Source organism: Octopus sinensis, linkage group LG12 (genome assembly GCF_006345805.1).
Source record: "Octopus sinensis linkage group LG12, ASM634580v1, whole genome shotgun sequence".
In the NCBI taxonomy this organism is placed as follows: domain Eukaryota; kingdom Metazoa; phylum Mollusca; class Cephalopoda; order Octopoda; family Octopodidae; genus Octopus; species Octopus sinensis.
In genome coordinates, this window is record NC_043008.1 from 3,315,783 (window position 1) to 3,338,217 (window position 22,435).

Consider the following 22,435-nt stretch of genomic DNA (forward strand, 5'->3'; position numbering starts at 1 on the left):
GGAGAGGGTGCCATAGCTGAAAGAGTCGCTCGTGTTTGGTATGCCAAGTTCAAAAATGGAAATTTTGATCTCAAAGACGTACCTCGATCTGGTCATCCAGTTGAGTTCGTTGAAGGGCAATTAAACTAACTTTTGCACGAAAATTCTCGTCAAACGACAAGGGAACTGGAAGAGAAAATGGAATGCTCCCACACTGCTATAGTGAAGCATCTTCACTCGGTAGGAAAGTTTCTGAAGTATGGAGCATGGGTTCCGCATGCTTTAAGTGACAACAACAAAAAAATCAACGAGCCACAATCTCCGCTTGTTTGCTTGCTCGTCACCGCTCAACTGATGGACACAAGCAAGGATTTCTTTACCGAATCGTTACTGGCGACGGAAAATGGTGCCTGTACACCAATTTGAAGCAGCGTAAGGAATGGCTTAGCCCCGGTAAACAAGCGACACCGCACGTGAAACAAGATCTCCATCCGCTTAAAACGATGTTGTGCGTATGGTGGGACTGGGAACGGATTATCCATTACGAATGGCTGGATCGGAGCCAAACCGTCAACGCGAAGCTCTATGTTCAACAGATGGAACGACTCAACACGGCTGTTTAATAGAAAATACCTAATCGGCAGCATGGAGTTCTTCCGCTGCACGACACTGCCCGCCCTCATATCGTCAATATGAACACAGAATGCATTGAAACGAATGGCTGAGACGTGCTGCAACACTCGCCGTACTCTCCTGATTTGACACCAACGAATTTCCATCTCTTTCGATCTCTTTCAAATACCTCCGTTCACTACTGATGCAGAATTGAGAGCTTGGTTGGATGAATTTTACGAGTCGAATTCGAGTGATTTTTACCAACGAGGTATTGAAAATATTGTTGAACGCTGGAAAGAAGTTGTAAACAACAAGGGTTAATACATTATTGAATGATCTATAAGGGGGGGTTTATGTATTATGTTATCATTACTTCTGCCACTATATTTCAAGATGATAGCTTATCTCCATTACTATTTGTATTGGCCATGACACCACTCAGTCTGATAAAACGATATGTTAAAATAGCTTATGTTTTGGGAAAAAGATATGGCCAGATAAATCATTTCCTATTTATCGAGGATAGAAAGCTTTGTGCGGAAAATGAGATGCAGTTTGAAAGTCTTGTACATACTGTTCGCATTTTCTCAAATAATGTAAGTATGCAATTTGGGATTGATCAATGCGCCATATTTATAATGAAACTAGGAAGAGTTGAAGGAAGCCAGGGAATTGAAATGCCAAATAGGCAAACAATGAAAGCAGTTGAGAAAAGACAGTGCTCTAAGTATTTGGCAATATTGCAGGCAGACGAAATAAAATATGAAAGCAAATTACCAGAAGGGAGGATACAAGGAGAAACATATTAGAGTCAAAGTTGAATTTTTAAAAAATATTGAAGCAATAAATGCAAAAGCAATACTAGTAATCAGATACGGAGTTAGAATTGTAGACTGGGCCAAAAGCGACAGACAGAAACTGAACAGAAAAAAAATCTAAAGAGCACACATCCTGCGTAAAGTACTTTCAATACCAGACAAAGGAAAACTACCTTTCCTTCCACGCCAAAGGAAGGTGGTGTAGCAATCTACACAATGGATTCGGCTGATAACTGAATCCGTCGTACACGTGTCAACAGCTGTTCGACAAAGCACAAAGTCAGTAATGCCCGGTCACTGGAAAAAGTTCCTCTCGAACAGGTCCGTCTAACAGCACTTGCATGTCTGTAGAGCTTGTCACGAACCGGTACATCTCTCAGTTTATCGATCCCTTCCGAGGCACAGAGTTTCTCCTAGGACATCGTCACTCTTCTCCACCTGTAATTCTCTATAGTGGAACTTCCGCCGACATCATTGTCCGACTTGGAGAAAGCTGCAAGCGCTTGCCGACACTACAGGTGCCAAGCGCCCTTTGTTGACCTACGCTTGATCCAGGACTGTAGCTCCGTCAACGAGACGATTTGCGGAAACTTCTGTCTGACAAACGGTGACCACTCCCTCTAACCGTTAAGAAAACGTTGTAGATGTCGCAGGCTTAGTGCGTGTCTGCGCATAATTAACTACGGCATGGCCAATCCTCCACTCAGCGGTTGTTGAGAGCAGATGGACTGTCTGACGACTAGAACATGTCCCCTCCACAGAAATTGGAAGAACAAGCGCTACAACTTGATCGGCTACCAAATGTGACAAGGGACGATGCTCAGGTGATAGTAGATGACGGAAGAGATGTGCTCATTCACCAACGCACCATCCTTCAGGGATAACTTCTCTGCCCATTTTTGGGTGAGACTGACCACTCTGCAGGTCACCTTCTCCTCTTCTTGTTCATATAAAGGTGTGGAACAACAAAACCCTGAACGATTTAAGCGACCCTTCAGTTCAGTGCCCTGCAATGTTGTCGGTTTTCATGAAGTTGCCTCTCCAAGTGCTGTGCAGCAAGCTCCCCCCCCGATTTGTCCCGATGAATTTTTCTCCTGCCACGCTTCGACCCCCCCCCCTTAAAATAGTAATGATCACCTCAATTTCCGAGTTGTCCGACGAAATTACGGTCTCGACGTCCACATAAACGTATACGAACATTCCGCTCCCTAGTTCACGCGGGATACCCCTCAAAATATCCAACATCCTTAATAATGGCTCCAAAGCCAGCAATTACAGAAGGGCTGAGAGTGGGCATCATAGGGTGATCGAACGGGCGATGCCAAGTGATTCTGGTAGGTGGTCATTTACTTTGACCACCGAACAGCTGTCGCTGTACATTACAGGGATCAAGCCTGTGAAAACAGCACTGAAATCCGACCTCCGCGGGGAGAACCTCCTAGTATTAATATTCAACTATGTGAAAAGCCCTTAATTGATCCAAACTGATCAGGGCACCAACCATGTCATGTTCCTTTCCAACTCTTTCGATGATGTAGCGCATGAGGTGGAGGTTGTCGTGGATAGCTCTGCTCAGAATAGTGCATGTCAGAGCGTTACCGACCAGTTTATCGGCAACGATTCCAACCTCTTGGCTCAGACCTTGTGCAAAATCTTACCACTTGCATTCAGCAGAGTTATGGGCCTAAAATTATCGCTGTTTGTGTCTTTTCTCAGCAGCACCAGCACGCCACGGCTTAGAGCACTGACTATTCTCTCGTTCTGCTGCCGGTTGCGTCAGACATCCACCATTCGATCCCCGAGCAAGTCTGACATACAAAAACAAAGTTCGAAGTGCAGACAATCCAACCCGGACGGCTTCATTTTGCAGCTCGTCATCGCGTCCTTCATGTCTTCGGCTGTTATCAGCATTTCGCAGAACTCCGCATCCCTGGATGAAAGATGCGGCAACCTGCCAACGTAGGAGGGGTAATCCAGTCCCGTCCGCGAACCACTGCAAGTCGCATACAGCTTGGCAAAATGCCGCTAAAACTCCGTACACATCTCCCAGCGGATCAACGACCGAATTGAGGCTACGTTGCCATGTTGCATATCTGCCCATCGAGTGGTTTCCTCCTTTCGAACAGGGAGGAGGAAGAGGAGGTGAAAGGCGGAGTTCGAGGAGGAGGGGGAGGAGGAGGACAGAGGAAGGGGGAGAGGCCAGAGGAAGGAGGCAAACAGAGGAAGGAGGCAGACAAAAGAAGGAGAGGAGAAAAGAGGAAAAAGGAAGGAGGAGTTCGAGGAAGGGGATGTGTTGAGTAGGAGGGGAGGAGGAAGAGGACAGAGGAAGGAGAGGAGACAAGGGGAAGGAGAGGAGACAAGAGGAAGGAGAGGAGACAAGAGGAAGGAGAGGAGACAAGAGGAAGGAGGAGTTCGAGGAGGAGAAGGTGTGGGGGAGAAGGTGAAAGTGGAAGTGGAGGGGGACGAGGAAAACCTAAACCGAGTGAAAAATCAACAGAAGCAATACGCCGTTGGATGAGTAATTACAATTTCTTGCTTTTTTAACTAAAATCAATGAGTAGATGTTTACATGTGTGTGTTTGGGTGTGTGTGTGTGCGCGTGCGTGTGTGTGTGTGTGCGCGTGTGTGTGTGTGTGTGATTTAACAATGTAGACAAGGAATGCGTACGAATTTAAAAGTAGGCTACGAGAGAGATAATTTGCACTGAACACATATTTCTTGTGTGTCTTGTAAAGCCAGATTTAATTGTAAAAAATTGTTCTTTCATTATAAATATTTATAAGCAATATTTTGTCATATATTTGTAAATAGAGAAAATAAATGAAACGCAAAATCATTGATTATTATAATTGTTTTACGTTTTTTTAATTTCATTTCTATCTGGGAAATGCAATTTCCAAAGTGAAACGATCGTTTTAGAATAGAATATGGCAAATACTTATTAGTGGCCGGCAAATGTTTCCAATACCTAAAAACAAATATTGCGTCAAATATTCTAAGAATTAAATTGAAATGATTTAAATGCATCATAAATTGAATTTATTTTGTTGTAGATATTTGATAGTTTCATTATGTTGAAATAGCACGGGTATTTAGTACAATCTCAAAGAAATTTGTTTGCAATTAATTATTTTATTCAATTTGTGGAAGAAAGAAGGAAAAATAAACAGAGTTTCCATTTCAAATGAAACAAAATAAAGACATTTTTATCGTACGGATGTGGAAATACCAAAACAAACAAACGCAGACATTCAAGTGTATATAGAGAGTTCATGTTCATTGTTATGCATTGATGTATATATATATATAAAGAGAGAGAGAGAGAAAGAGAGACAGGCAGACAGAAGACAGAGATAAAGTGAAAGAAAGTATATATATATCGTTGTAATTAGGAATGGTCATTTTGCCAGTTCACTTCCGCAGTTTACAGCAGTGCTTGGAAAGAAGATATGTAGTGTGTGATCGTCGCATTGAAGATGACAAAGAAAATTGAGAAGAGGAACTGAATCAAATTTTGCCAAAATTTTGGCGATGCCTACTCAGAGGCCTGCACAAAGGTTTCAAAAAGTTTTCATCGTTCTCGTCACGATCAAGACCTTGTGCAACTGAAACCCAAGTGTCTGTTTGGTCGGCTGAAAGCAGCTCTGGGCCTCATACCCAAAATCTTCAGAAATAATGGACTGAATAGAATCGTAACTAATCTGCACATCCTCTGGTAACTCACGGATGGTGATTCGACGATTTCCCCTCACAGCTGCCTGTTGCGGGTCTCCCAGAACGTTCGTCAATATTAACATATATTTCGGCAATACTGGAAGCGTCCGAACAACTCGTACACTTGTGTGCGGCTCATACACTCCTCACCATACACATTCTGCAACTTTGCTTAGGTCTCTGACCAGTTATTGCCTTGATAACTTTATCTGTCAATGCAAGGATGACACGCGACAGATTTCCCTCCCAAACGCTGCTGTCAACAGCGGAAATGAGCTAGAACGTTAAAATTTTGTGCAGAGTTCAATGTCAACCTTTGCTAAGCGGCTTTCCTCTGCATGCTTTAGACTCGTTACTATAACAACAGGCCGGATACTTATCGATCAGACCTCTTATATATATATATATATTATATATATATATATATATATATATATATAGAGAGAGAGAGAGAGAGAGAGAGAGAGAGAGAGAGATAATAGATAGATAGATAGATAGATAGATAGATAGATAGATAGATAGATAGATAGATAGATAGATAGATAGATAGATAGATACTTGCTGGAACGCTGAAATCTACAAGTTTTCTTTTCCTTCTCTCTTTATTTTCTCATATTCCTTTCTGTTAAAGAGTATTGGCTCGAAACATAAAAACCTTTTTCATATGTATACTTTCATTGTGCATATTAAAGAGTTGCGCACTTATGCCAATGCAATCGACTTACTCCCTTCCCTAATCTTGCTGGTCTTGGGCCAACATTTGAAACGAATTTTATTATTATCATTGTTCTCCTTCTGCTTGTTGTTGATTGTTGTTCGTTATTGTTGTTATGAAAATTGTTTTTAGAGAAAATAGATTTATATGTTAAATGAGAAAAACATTTCGATATGTGCATCGGGATAAAAGATACATGAGAGAATCGTAAAACTGAGGCAGCACTGATTAGATCTTTAATGAGTCGTATGGAAATTTCCTTCCCGATATATTTCTCAGTCGAGACTATTATTGCAGTTAATTAACCTAATATCATATTTTATCATATACTTCCTGATATAACTTGCTTTTTCTTCCTATTTTCCGCTAGTCGAAGAATTTACGTTACGTTTCTCTTATTTGAACTCTTCATGTGCTTTCATTTGGGAGGACAGAAAAAATTATACAGACTTCAATAATATTAAACAAGGACTGAAAATTTGAATTCCGTTAATGTTTTGTATTCTGTTTTGTACTCATAAAAATCATTTTCATCTACTCGTTTGAAATGATTAGCAATCAGAAACGAAATATTTCTTCTTGTATTTGTCTCCATATTGTTAGCGTTTCTTCGTAAGTGAGGGATCAGGTTATTTTTTGCCTTAGATGTTTAATTAATTATTAAAAGATTTGTTTTGTTTTGTTATTTTTTCGTAGATGTTTTAGTTCTTTAAGTAATGTGATTCTTCAAGTAATCTACACACCGTATATTTTGGCATGCAATGACAAGCACTGTCTAGCTTATTACCTTTGCAAGATTATTTTCTTTGCAGTAGATATCAGATGGAATACTGTCATTGTCCTTAATTATCAGAATATCAAACAACAGAAAGTCCGTCTGAAGCATTATTATTCTGATTTTTATCGATTCATGGACGTTTTTGATTAATTTATTAAAGCCTCGAATGTCTCTGTTACTTCCTTTTAAAAGTGTGAAATATCGAATAATATTTCCCAATGTTCTCTTAAATAAACTTTGAAGCTCATATAAATTATACTAATGATCGGATTCTTTCCCTAAAGAATCCAATCACTCGTGTTCCAAACAGGGGTAGGCATTACCGTCCGTCTACATTAATGGAACTTAATGATTTATTTTACAAAACGACGTAATTATTTGAAGCGTTTTTCATAATCCAACGATTAATTAGTTTGGAAATCTATCGTAAATTAAGCGTGAAGATTTGTTTGTCCACAATTTCATCGCCATCAATACTAATTGATGCAATTTATGGGAGTAGAGGCAAATGAAAAATGAAAAAATATAAAATAGCCAGAGCCGCCACTGAATTTACTCACTGGATTATACTTGAAAAAGATCATGTCGTCTCGGATGAAATTTGGAAAGTGTTTGCATATTTCTTTGAATATTTTTTTCCGGTTTACAACTAAACAATTGGGCGCTTGATGTTGGCCCTGGAATATTTGGACATAATTTTAAATCGGTTTCGAAATTTAATAGTCTATGGAGTTCGTTTCAATTGCTCGGCATTTAAAATTTTTATACAAATTTTGACAACTTAATTTTTCTATGACTGGCGGTAACTTTCTAGCGTACATAGAAAAGCTTCTTCAAAATGTCCAGAACAATTGCATACGACTCTTTCTTTCTCTCTCTCTCTCTCTCTCTCTCTCTCTCTCTCTCTCTCTCTCTCTCTCTCTCTCTCTCTCTCTCTCCTCTCTCTCTCTCTCTCTTACCGTATCGTAATACATACATATAAATATATAGCTGAGTGTGTTTGTGCGTTCGCGTGTTTATGTATGCTGCAAGTATGTGTATGCGCGTGTGTGTGTATGCATATATATATGTGTATGTGTATATATATATACATATATATATATACATACATATATATATATATATACATATATATATATATATGTATATATATATAAGAGGGTGGCTAGACACAATTTAAAACCAAAAAGGAAATAATTCACAGTCACTAAAAGTGCCTAAGAGTGCAGGGAGCACCAGCATTGCTAGAAATAAGAGCTCTATGTAATGACACACGAGACAAAACTCCCCAAAGCAAGCGACAGTATCAGATTACCACTCTAATTTCGCATGAAATTAATGTTCATTAATGATACTTACTCCATTGCTGGTGGTGAAGTTAATAGTCCACTGGTCTGTATTTATAGAATTTACCATAGAAATCAATGACTGATTCAGCAAAATGGTTATGTGAAAATTAGAAAGTAATTAGGTGGCTAGACACACACACACACACACACACACACACACCACACACACACACACACACAAACACAAACACACACCACATACACACACACATACACACACATACATTGCTCACGTGCTCGAAAGTTTTCCTACGCACATAAGGGAAGAGTAAATATATGATATATTCATTACAGTTCCACCTACATTTTATTAACCAGGTGCCAATATATCTCTTCATGGACGTCCCTCAGGTGGTGGTTGCTTAATCTTGTTACCATTTAATTTACTATAAAGGATATAATTGCGTTTGGTATTGCGATAAACAAACCTCTCTTTTCGTGAATCTTTACATTAAGTGGGGTTCAATTACTTTCTGTGTAATTTAAAAAATTACGTCATTGTATCTAGATCTCATTTTGTTGAGAACGAAATATTTCTTCCGATATTGTGTCTGTTCAAGGTAACAGTGCCATTATCTTTCGGATACCAAATATATGTTGAGAATGATGTAAAACTGTGTACTAGTATAAAATTAGGTTTAGACTGCTAGTCCTCACTCCGTAAATTATCTTTCCACATTCAGATATATCAATTATAGTCTTGAATCTGTAGCGTAATGAATTAGATGTTTGTCTATGTATAAATTAACGAGTTTATAATACAATTTGATTTAACATTGCAGCTGTATTTCCTTATAATATGGATTGCAAAACATTGCTAGGCAGGTGTATGCGTACAACTCTACTTTAGAAATATATACGTAAACATTGTTTCGGTTCCTGGATTGTTCATATGGCTTTGTCGAGTATCTGTAGCGCACCTTTATATATTTTGCTTCAATAGATCGGAATAATTGATTTTCGTGATAAAATGCTTTATAATTAAGTTTAGGAAACCATTAGCAATATTGGATTTCGCATCGAAGATGTATGAGGGTTAAACCAGCATTATGGTTGTTGAGCATTGATTTCTGATAGTGTAAACCTCAAATCTCTAATCAAATAGTTCATACCTTGCACATTTGGTCCTGTAGTTAATACAAAACTATATTATCTATTGTAACCCTTTATTCAGAAAAGAAAATGTGGTACTTGCTGATCTGACAGAGATTTGATAGCTGAACATAAAATGAGGCTGCACTATGGCTGTTCCTCGAAAGCCCTACTCACGGAAAACTTTATTCCGAAGTGATGTAATATTCTTATCAGCTCAGAAAAATTACATTTGTATTATTCTATGGCTAAACTAAATAACTCGAATTTGAGTGTGTTTATATTGTGGATAGATTATATAAAAATATTTCATTGACTATATGAATACTATATCAACTTCAGAGTAATAATACCTTATAAAAACAAGCTACGGCTTTAGGATATATATATATATATATCAGACAAACAGACAGATAGATAGATAGATAGATAGATAGATAGATAGATAGATAGATAGATAGATAGATAGATAGATAGATAGATAGATAAAGAGAGGGAGAGAGACAAACAGACAGACAGACAGATAGATAGATAGATAGATAGATAGATAGATAGATAGATAGATAGATAGATAGATAAAGAGAGGGAGAGAGACAAACAGACAGACAGACAGATAGATAGATAGATAGATAGATAGATAGATAGATAGATAGATAGATAGATAGATAGATAGATAGATAGATAGATAGATAGATAGATAACGCCTAATGAAAGATGAACTTACAGTATTTTACTGTTAGGTCGACGTCCACCATAACTACTTTGTTTCCATAGCTTCAGAATTCTTTATTAAATTTAGTGAAGAGTATTTCTCCAGTGTATAAGATTGAATGAAGTCTGGATTCTGTTGATTATACGATCGCGGAGACTCATATTCGTAGAATGTGATTTGCTTTTCATTGACAATAAAGCCTCCCATGAGATAACAAATGGAATTTTATTTCAATGTTTTATACATTCTTTAAATAATCGTTCAGTTTTGTTTATTATTATGAGTATTATGTATCATAAATTTTTTGATATGATATTTTATCTATGCGATTATGAAGACATTGATATTCAATTCTTGTGAAATCGGAAACTGTCTTCATTAAATGATGAAATGAAAATACAACATTATTATATATTAAGTTTGGAGAAAACAGAAACGGTATGGATGACAGACAGAAATCTTAGCGACTACATTTATGATGACCTGGATAACAAAAGAAAAGTTTATCGACTAAATTTAAGTCGATCAATGTTGTGTCCCCTTGGTGTTTGAGATTTGCTAAACATTTTCAAAAAAATCTGTCGAATGTTATTATTTTAGGTATATCGAATGCCAAAAAATATATTCAGTCACTTGCCAAGAGTGGGAATATGTATGACATTGTGCTCATAAGCTCTTGCATTGGGTTTAGAAAACTTGAGACGAAATAATAACTGAGAAGGGCAGTTATTTTCTGGTGGTTTGTTCTGCCGAGAGTAGACAAAATTATGACGACTCTACGGGGTCGTCATAATTCTTCTAAGAGTCTGCGTGTAAGAGACATGAATAAAGTGAGACAGAATTGATTATATGGAGTTGTATATATTGAAACATGACTAAACAGTTATATATTAGAGAGAAAACAGGAGTAGGAAATAGGATAATATATTCCAAAAGTAAATAGCACGTCAGACTAAAACGAATTCATTGGATACACTCCCTCCTCCCCCACCACACTCATATCGTTTGGAAAGGAAGTCCTGTCTCATTTTTCATGTGATCAGAGTATGTTTTTTTAGATTAGCTTAGCCAAAGCGTTTCAAATCCTATTTTTCTATTTTAAAAAGTGCATATATTAGACCATATAAGACATTTCATTGGAACGAAATATTCATTCTGTCTACGAAAATGAAGCTTTAAGTGTCTGGATATTCCTACAATGGCATGCTCGTTTCGCTTGCGAAACCTTGCGAAACCAGCGCTAGACTTTACCCACTAACAACTGAGCCAAAATGTGGAGGTTCCAACTGTGGAACATGCCCCCATCTTCTGGAGGGTTCAAAATTCAATTCAAACAAGGAGAAATATTTAGGATCAAATCAAATTTCCCCTGCGCCTCAGCACATGTAATCTATGTCATGACATGCATAGGATGTGGTAAACTCTATATTGGACAAACAAGAATTTCGCTCCGTCAAAGAATCACCATTCACAAAGAGCAAATCCATCACCCACAATACAGACAGTTAAAGTTGAGTGAACAGATAGAAACATGTGCCAGGAATCTTAATCCCAATTTCCAAATATTTCCCTTTTACCAATGTTCACAGAACACCACAATGCAACAAAGGTTGAATAAAGAGGCATTTTTCATCAATAAATTTCTCCCCCAACTCAATATGAACACACAACTCAATACAGAACACCACTAACTCTTCAATTGAAACCACAAAACCATATACACTTCCTACACCACTCACATCTCTAAATCTAGAACTACTTACCTCCCTTACAAATAATCTTTTTTCTCAGGAACTATTAGACCTGACACCGTGTATTAACCGGTGTTGTTCAAACGATCTATCTTTGCGTAAACTATGGTCCGTTTTGTTCTCTTACTTTATTATCATCTTATAATCATCTCATAATAATGATTTTTATGACTCGTATTACTACCTCAGTCAATCTAAATGTATATATTTGTCGTTACTTGTCATAAATAGCCTTTTTTTTTATTTGCAATGTGCATTTTCGTTGATTTTTCATATTTTACTCTTACATTTCCACGTGTATTTTATATTCTTTGCGTAACATATTTCTACTATATATATATATATATATGTATATATACAAATTATGGGGGGTTAGTTCACAGGTGATCTAAACGATTAGGTACACTAGGTAAGTGCTGTAACCGACTGTAGATATATGTATAAATTCCTGTTGATAAATTGGAAAATAACACCCTCTCCGGACTGAGCACCTGTGCCACAGACACTTAACTACAATCCATTCAGCATTCCATCTCTTACACCTGGTTTCCTTTGGGTTTTTTTCTTTTCGTATATTTACTTATTCTATTGTCTTGTTTTAGCTTGTTATACCTGTGGAGTGAGAGCTGATGTTTGCGTGAAAGCTCCAAACGCGTTATAAAATGCTGCCTGAGGCGCCTTCATGGAATAATAGTATTCGTAGCTCCTAAAAATATATATAGTGTTGTTTCGTAGATAATATTTTTTTATCACAAGAAGGAAATAATTTATATTTCCTTTTATTTCAACTCCTAAATTATAATCGAAGGATTTCGTAGCATATTTCTTTATGTATGCGTGTTAGAATTATTATATCTGTTGCGTAGATGCATACGCTGAGAATATTTCTATGTATTTTTCCCTGAATTCTCAACAATTTCCTAGGATTTTAGTACATTAAAACTCAAATATAGAAGTACTAGTATATATATATATATATATATATATATATATATATATATATATATATATATATATGTTTGCACTTCTATATTTGTGATATATGAAGAAAGCATACCTGTCGACATAAAAATACCAAAATTCCAAGACTTGAGAATTCAGGTAAAAATACATAGGAAGAGTCTCAGCTTATATCTGCACAACAGGTATAACTCTAGCACACATACATTAACAAATAAACCGATAAATCCTTCGATCATAATTTACACGTGTCACTCCTTGACTAAACTTGTACTACTTAGAAATAATGAATATTGAAGATGTGAAAATCTGTAAATGTAATCACGGGTAAATTTATTGAAGCTTAAAAAACACTTTCTCTGATTTAAAATTGAATATGTTAACCCACAATTGTAAAATATCTCGAAGATTCAATATAAAATATTTTTTACGGAGAATAATTTACGTCCTTAAATGGTTTTATACATTTGCTAGCAACATGGCCGTCGTTGTTACAACGAAGCCAATATAATCAATCCTTTATCAAAGAACGGATACCTAGTAAAGAATTGTTTTGAATTAACTTGGTAACGAATAAAATCATTGTGGCAGACGATTTCCAAACAAATATAAATAAATGAATGAGGAATAATAAATTAAAAAGTAACCGACATTTACTCCGATATCTGCAATGTTCTGTTGATTTATTTCCGTCTGTTCACACTCTTAATATGGTAACAGGTCTTAAGGAGAACCAGAAATATAAAAAAACATAAAGCAAGTGTGTGGCTTCTAGTTTACCATACACATTACCTTGAGTTCGTAGCTCTCGGTGATTTTATTTATGTATATCATTCGGACAGGTGGGATTTTTCCTAGAAAAATTAGCTTTGCGTTTATTATGCTGGTGGTTTTTTAATTTTTTTTCTTTTTTCTGGAAAATATTCATGTCGGCAGCAAGTACACACGACAGAAAGTTACTATATGAATGAGAAATGAACAATAACTTATTTATTATTTCTGACTGTGGATTATGGATCGGCAAAATGTAGTTTGTGCTATTTTAATGAAAAAGAATGCTCTACAACAGCGGAATGGAAATCACTTGCAGACTCAGTAACAATCATGCCTAATACATGGATGAAACGGACAATATATTACTAAAGTGGATAAAGTGTTTAGTAGTGAAATAATGGAGAGTTATATTGTTAGTGCATGACGTCTCTTTCGATAGTGTCATGTCCTGATGTTGTGTCATCAATGGATTTTCAAATGTTTGAGTCACAGCCAATAGCTGCGACGATTGTGTGGGCATCGAGGTGAGTGAAGAGGAATTAAATCCTGTACTCGAGAAGCAGATTAGTGAGCTGGTATCAACGAAGAACAGACTTTGGTAATCTAGTTACTGGATACTTTCACTTTAAACATGATTGAAGAACTTTCAACTTCTAAGGTCCAGATACTTCTATTCCTAAAGAAATGGTATTTCTCCTAAAACATTATTGTTGTTCTTCCCTGCTAGAACCCTAATTGGCTGACTTTATATAAACAACCTGTCAAATACAAACATCCAGAAAAGACATACACCGCCAAAACCTTAATGAACAGGCTAACATCATTATCAAAGATAAAACGATACATATACCTGAATCCCCCGTTTCATCATAGGAGAGTAACCTTTTCATAAATAAAGCTCTTAATACCTCTGCACTTTAAAATAAAAAACTACAAAATAGAGCCAGGCTGTAATATTCCTGAAGCTTCTTGTAGTATATAGGAATGCATGATCTTATGTTTAATGACAATTCTTCTAGATTTCACCCATGAACAGCAGATGAACATTAAAGCGTCAACAGTATAGACGACAAGTGATCGTCGATATGGTGTAACAAGTTATTATTTGTCTGAAAGATTTACCAACATATTTCAAAACAAACTTTCCCAGCTAGAAACGATACCAATAAATAAAATAACAGAATTTTAGTTTTAGGTCTTCCATGAGGCTTAAAACACATATAAGCTGCAAAGAACACAACGCATCCTTTGAATGGGACGCCGGTCCGTCGCAGGTTTCACTTACCGGATATTGACGGAATGCATTCGCTGAGTGAACCGAAGCAACCACGAATGAAGGTTTTTGCTGAAGGACACTTCGCACCGAAACCGCGATCTTACGATCATGAGGGCAACACCTTAATTGCTGACTACGCTCTTTCACGAGACAGGAGGGAAGATTTTTTTTACAAAATAATGAGTAAATGATTATAAGAATAATATACGAGAGGAAATGTTTTGATGTTATCCCAGCAACTACATCAACTCGTTTCAAGGAGCTACAGGCACCAACCAAGATAAAGGCAAACATCCTCAGCTAGGTGTAACCATAAGCTGAAAAATAGAATTTTATTCCTTTGAAGAGACAATTTCTCAGTTTATATTGATACGAAATGTGATGTGACAGAGGCTAAGTCTTGAAAAGCAAACCATCAAAATACCTAAAAGAGAAATTTGATAGGCAGTATAGAGATATAGTATTTAAACTTTTAAAATCTCCATTATATCTTCCATAACATGCAGTTTCTTCCACAGCTGCAAATTGAAAATATTACGTTGAACGTGAAAGGATTGTTTGCCAGAGAACTTATATCAGTATATCTTTGTCTCAATACAAACAACTCAATCTCTGCAAATGACACCATTTCAGAAGAACACATTGAAAGTACTTTATTTGAGCATATTTTAACGACGCTGATAAAGATGAAATATAGAATCGATTAAGGCGTTTTTTGAAAGTAGAATACTGTTGCAAGGTGGCAGATTCGATAAAATAACTCCAAATGAAACACTGTGTCAATGCAATGGGCTTACGCCACCACTTAGAGAAATATTGGCCTTGTGCCAAATCTTGCAATCATTACAGAAGATGGCAAACAGTGGGACCAAACTCGGGACCTCATGTTTGCGAAGCGAACTTCTTAATCATTTATTAAGTGCGTTCTCATTTATGTATACATATATCCACGTATACCTGCATACATAGAAATGTATGTCATTATGAGAGCATGCATTATGTTGTATTCCAAATTCAGTAGCTGTAGAGGGTGAGCTATTGTAAAGTTTTATAGTATGAACCTTCTTGAAAGTATAATCGGAAATGAGGATTACAAGACGCTCGTACGCCTGTCAGCCTAACGAAGAATAAACCACATTTAACTCTAACAGCAGCAACAATTAGCCATTGGTATAAGATCTTATCACATCACCTATTGTACACGGCATTCTCAGGAAATTATGAGGCTTCTATAAATACTCAGATTCGGTTTCCCTGACACTTAAAATATTCTGTGGTTATTGTACCGCTTTTAAAAATCGTTCATACAACCTATGCACTCCATTCAAATATTGATTTACGATTCATTAAAGTAATCTTTTACGAGGGATTTAATTGTCGTAATGTATTCTACGTTTCCACTTTTATTCGGATGTAGATACTGACACTGTTTTGATATTTCATTAGGAACGGTCCTTTAATCTAAGAGAGTACATAGCAGTTTAGGCATTTTCACAATGCTTTAAGTAAAATAAATTGGATATTTTATCTTGCAATACAAATATACTTCATTGAAATTAGAGAAGATAAATACCATTTGTCTATACTAAGCATAATGTGTACAGCTAATGGCCAAAGTCGTACATAATCAACGAAAAACAAAATGTCAGGATCAAGACACGCTGAAGGCAGCTGAGATGTGAAATGGCTTTAAAGATGCTGTGATAAATTAAGAGTTATTCTTGATAATAAATGACAATTCAAACGGAAATCGCTGACGAAAACAAGATGGGAAAAAACGATTAAAAATGTTTATTGAGTCGATATTTGAAAATAAGAATTACGAGAAGACAATATGCCTTAAGAGGAAATTAGACGATCAATAGAATTTGGATGGTTGTGTTGTTCATTAGGGCGGAAGACATCCGTATTGCTACTTAAGTTATGATCAACTCTCACATAATTAAATTCTTGGCAACACATCAGCTCAACCTAACGCAGAATAAACCACACTTAACTCCAACAGCATCAACAATTAGTCATTTATATAAGATTTTATCGCATCACCAATTCACCGCAAGCTATTATTTCGGTTACTCTGCTCTTTTTTTCTTTCAGTATAAGAAAGCTTTACGTGTGACCTTTCGTTTTATTGATAATACAATTTTTCAACACATTAAAACCCGTTAATTGCCCACAACTTGGTCTACCATTTCTTTTTAAATGACTAAAGAATAAAAGAAACAGACTATTCGAATTACTACAGTTATTACGATAAATGCTAGGCACCCAAATGTTTTTATTGCCTTTTCTTTTGTTATTAGTTGCAATCGTTGTTATTTAAAGTAGCTTCAACTGGAATGAAAGAACCGACACTCATTGAAACCTTCGTGATTGACTTTTAAACCAATTTTCTTTGATTACAATCAATAAATCTAAACGAATTTGTCACTTCTTTACACTAATTCGTTTCTCCCATTTTTTTACTGAGTATATATCAATTATTATTTTTTGTTTTTCTAACTTCAATTTGTATCCAAAATCCTAGTCTCAGAGTCGGAACAGGACCAGATTCTTCAGGAATATGAGAAAGCCAGACAAAAAGAAAGAGAAAGAGGAGAATGAACCCCATTACCCAGCTGATATTTTATTCATTAACCCTAAAAGACAAATTACAAGATGATCTTCAGTGGATTTCAACTCAGAGTGCAAGTGCGGGGAACTGGACGATCACCACAAAGTATTCTATTATATTAAAAGCTGTGATGACTCTAATAAGCGGCCACAAAAGGTATCACTAACCTGAAATAAAAGGTGTTGCGTCAAATGATCGATTATATTTGATCACAGATCTGGTCGACGAATATTGATCTCGGGAGAGGGGGCGTAAATTTAATAACATCACGATGATTTTCAAAACGTCAACCATCACTCTCCACCACCTATGACTGTTTTATGCAACCATCTAATGTATACGAACGCATTATATTAAATATCTAAATATTAAGTTAACGTAGCTGTTTGGGGTTATTTTTTATGTTGATAGCAGATATTTATGGTTGTACATTCTCTTGATAGTTCTTTTACCAATACATCGGCGGGTGTCGTAAAAATCGTCCTTCATACAGCAGGGTTGATAAGCCAGAAACATGTTTGGACTTTTCTCCCATACTTGGAGAAAGAATAAAGCAATATGGTTCTTTAAATTATTGAAAAAGCCCAAACACGCATCAACCTTCAATTATACCATTGATGATGTGCCCGTCTCTATATATCAGGAGGTTATATATGAACAAACTCATTGACTGGCATGATTTTTTTACTTTTTTTCTAACGTTGTAGTATCACAACATTTGAGGTTAACTGTAGTATTTGAGGTTAACTGTTTTCATTATTCATGTAATAAATACTTTATCACCATCAGACTTATAGCTTCTTTCTTTGTTCTTGTGGATGATATCAAAGAGTAATTTATTCTGCGAACATTTCCAATGTATATGAATGTTTGCTGGTTTCTTTTAAAATAAATTTATCACGGCCTTACTGAAGCAGAACATCCGGTTTCCGCAAGCAGTTTCATATAAAACATCGTGAATATACATTGAGTACACTACTGCTGACCTCCGCACCATTCCTCATTACGAGTACCCATAATGAGAGGTATTTGAGCCGTGAGCATCCTTCCTTTTTAATGGTTAGCTATAAAATGTACGTTACCTAGTGTCGTACACTTTTTGAGTTCGGGGTAGTGTAATATGAGGGAGATTAGGTTTCTATTTCTAGCAAGTGAAGCAACTAATGGCTCTGTATGTCACTCACTGATAACTAAGATGTTCCCTTCTGTTGAGTAAGATTAAGACGCATATACTTACGATATACGATCGGCTAAAATACTGAAAACCTCCCCATCTCTGTAGTATTTGAGGTTACCTGTTGCGTTGAAAATTTATTCCGAATACGATGACTACGAAGATGTCATATTGCTATGGAGAGCGGTGATTAATTTGGTGGGATTGTTGGTAAGAATGTTAGTGAAGCATATACATATTTGTGTGTGTATATATGCCTGCAAGTAAATGTGACTATGCGTTTATGTGCAGCTTATATTTATGAGCTTTGTGTGTTTTCATTTTGAAAACTTACATTTCTAGTGTAATGCCTTTTCTTATTCGTTTACCAATGTCATTCGTGATATCTATATATTGAATGGAATTTTTATGTATAATATTAGACTCCGTCATCCCAGTACACGAGGATATGTTTGGTCTCATGTGGGAATAATTTGGTATGATATGTGTATGGTTTCTTCGCTTGTCAGAATATTTCTTGAATTATTGCTATACTGTTTGAATGATGATAAGTTTTTTTAGACCCGTGATTTTTTAATGCCTTAAGTGTTGTTCTGAAGAATTTTTTTTAGATATTTTTGAGCCATGTTTCCAGAATTTATGATGTGACATGTTTATGTCTAAATGTATTCTCCGCATAGCTATGGGAATTTCAGGTGTGTTATTGGTCCTTTCGGTTTTTAACGATTTTGTTGTTGCACTCAATATCTTTATTCTCGTAAAGTGTAATTTCTGAGTATTTTTTTAAACGTTTTTTCTGCTGAAAAGTTTTTGTGTATTCTGAAGACAATACGAAGCACTTAACGTTGCTGCGGTGTTAAGGCCCTCTTTCTCTAAAGTTGTTTTACGGATCTTTCATTGAATCTGTGTACATTACCACGCAGAAACAATTCTATGCATCGTTCCAAGAATTGTCTAGCTATCTCTTGCTCCTCTTTGTTTCTGCCGAATTTTATTCTCTGATAGAATATTCTGTATATTCAGTTATTTTGAAGACACTGTTGCAATAAGATATAACTGCAGATTCTTGAAAGTCAAGCAACGCATACAGCCTTCCGCACAAATTAAAATAATGTACAAACGAAATAGGTGGCATCATACAACTATAATTCTATACCCATAGAAATTTACTTCGTGAACGTATCAGCTCCTCCTCGGCAGACCTAGTCATTGCAACCATTTTGAAAATAACTTCACAAACCGCATTTTGATTAACATTAAACACAGTGATGAGTGTTGAAGCAAAAACACTTTTATTTATTACAAAACGGACTGTGATCCTCGAAGAAATAGAACCAGGGTTTCCAGACTTCAATAAAAACAGTCACTAATATAAACACTGCATTACAAACATTCGACAAAATATGATAGACGCATCTAAAAGAGTAAATGCCATAACGCGACGTAAAAATAATCCCCCAGTTACACACCAGAAATAGTGAAACTAATAAACCCTTCGGATAGCATCAAACAAATCAGAACAAAATCGCACACATCTAAAATAAACATCAGCTTCAAAGAACTAAACAAATAAAACTTACAAGGACGGGAAACACAGAATCATATGCATTTAATGTAAAACACAAAGCTAAAAGCAAGACTCTATAAAGCATTATTTACAGGATTAACAACCATAAAAACAATGTCCGCACCAAAGCGCATAACTCCACAAGAATCTCAAAACCTACGAACGTTATTCAGTTTAATGAACACCTATCTCACCCAACAAAACTTCTCAAAGAAAACAAATGAAAATCAAACAACTCAACTGAGTAAATATCTAATAGATTCTTTCAATTTTACAACCAGAAGTCAAAGGAGAATCTAAAATGAGAAGACATTTGTGCCATACATAAATATTCATCTGAACGACTTAAGGTGAGAGGAAAGGATTGCAATGGCCATCATCTAAAACTAATCACTCCAGCATTGGCAAATTCCTAGATATTGACCCTGCGATGCATGATACTATAGTGGCAGAGAAAATAGAATACTCCCACACTGCTATAGAGAAGCATCTTCACTCGATGGGAAAGGTTCAGAAGCAAGGAGCATGGGTTCCGCATGCTTTAAGTGACAACAACAAAAATCAAGGAACCACAATCTCCGCTGGTTTGCTTGCTCGTCACCGCTCAACTCATGGACACAAGCAACGATTTCTTTACCGAATCGTTATTGGCGACGGAAAATGGTGTATGTACATCAATATGAAGCAGCTTAAGGAATGGCTTAGCCCCGGTAAACAAGCGACACCGCGCGTGAAACAAGATCTTCATCCGCGTAAAACGATGTGTGAATGGTGGGATTGGGAAGGGATTATCCATTCTTAATAGCTTAAACGGAACCAAACGGTAAACACGAAACTCTATGTTCAACAGATGGAACGTCTCAACACGGCTATTCAACAGAAAAGACCTAATCGGCGGCATGGAGTTCTTCTGCACGACAACGCCCGCTCTCAAATCGCTAATATGAGCAAGGAAGCCATTGAAACGCATGGTTGGGAAGTGCTGCCACACCCGCCCTACTCTCCTGATTTGACACCAGCGTATTTGCATTTGCTTCGATCTCTTTCAAATGCTACGCGCGGAGTTTCGTTCAATTTTATATACTAACTACCACGGCCTAAAGTGCGAGAGTGCTTTTCGTCGATTTACCTCTGCAAATGACTGACACTTTGATTTGAACCCACAAACAGTGGCCACCAAGCCCAATACGTTGGGGAATGCAATACGTGAATAACTTTAAACGTTCTGATAGCTGCGAGACATTCTTATAGTTATTTTGCTATTATGTCTGTCTGTCTGTCTGCACTCTTAGTTTCAATCCAACCGAGGTCGAAATTGATTTCTACCGTTTCGGGTAAACAAATAAAATGTCTTATATTGCTGTCGATTCATCTTTTTCCGTTGTTGTCCGCGTCTGTTACCATTTCTCCATCCTCTCCTCCTCTTTTCTCTCTCTCTCTCTCTCTCTCTCTCTCTCTCTTTCTGTCTGTGACATCTGGAGGGGTATGGTAGATGCAACAACAACAAAAGTTAGCATTTATTTCAATTATCCTCAAATTCCTGAAGATCTTATCTCGTGAAAGTCTGAGAAGTCAAACATTGAACTGATGCATGTTCTTTTGTTTAGTTTCCCTGCTTCGTAGAAATCGGTTGCATATCTTCAAATGAGGCTTTACTTTCTTAAACAACAAATAAGGACGCATTCAGATCATGATACAATTACTCTGAAACCAGAATTGCTGGAGTACTTTTGATGGTATAATCTGATTGATAAGGACGTCCTTGATATAAATAACAAGGAAAACAGCATTTAAACGTGAAACATTTGGAATAAAGCGATAGTTTACCGATATGACGATGCTAATAGAGCAATCTGTGATAGGAATTCTCATCGTATCTAATAAAATACAAATCTTCTATGCAATACAAATGCATTACTCATAGGCTAGGCATAAAGTTAGCCAATGATAGTAATCAAAAATAATTGAGATAAATATTTTAAATAATGGAACCACATTTTAGCATGGAAAACTATTTCCATTAAAAGTGTGAGAAATGTCATTTTCTAAAGCAAACTACATTTATAAATATTTGACTATCGCTTCCAAATGCTATTCTTGTACAAAGTCTGTGATGTAAAACAAACATTTGTGTGTTTCTAAAATTAGCAAGATATGACTAGTGTTGGTGTTGTAGATCATCGTCCTTTAGTACAAAATAGATTAGTTCGTTCTTCACATTTGGATATAATATTTACATTGATCGCCTGAACTTAACACGATTATATCTATATCGCAGACCGATCATTCGCTAGTCATCGCTCAAATTATCAGATATTAGCAGGATGGTTTCGAAATCTCATTTCTCAACGTATTTCTGAATGTCGGCTGAAATTGAATTAACGGAAACTTCCACAGTGTTACTCCTAAACAGAGTGTAATTGTATAAATTTACACCATAAGAACCGGGTTTTCGTTATTTTAAAGCACTGTATAGTAAGACAGGTTCGGGGCTGTAAGCCGTAAAACCAAAACTGATTGCCAAAATAGCGAAAGCATAGCAAATAG

The 22,435-nt window shown here is 36.4% G+C and overlaps 1 long non-coding RNA gene across 1 annotated transcript; it reads right to left on the reverse strand.

The window, feature by feature from the left end:
- Window positions 1-380: 380 nt before the first annotated feature.
- LOC118765504 lies at window positions 381-20,781 on the reverse strand. Its single transcript, XR_005001366.1, has 3 exons — window positions 20,767-20,781; window positions 6,856-6,862; window positions 381-530 (listed from the first exon to the last, which is right to left on the reverse strand). It is a non-coding gene; the product is annotated as an uncharacterized LOC118765504 (long non-coding RNA).
- Between the last annotated feature and the right edge of the window lie 1,654 nt (window positions 20,782-22,435).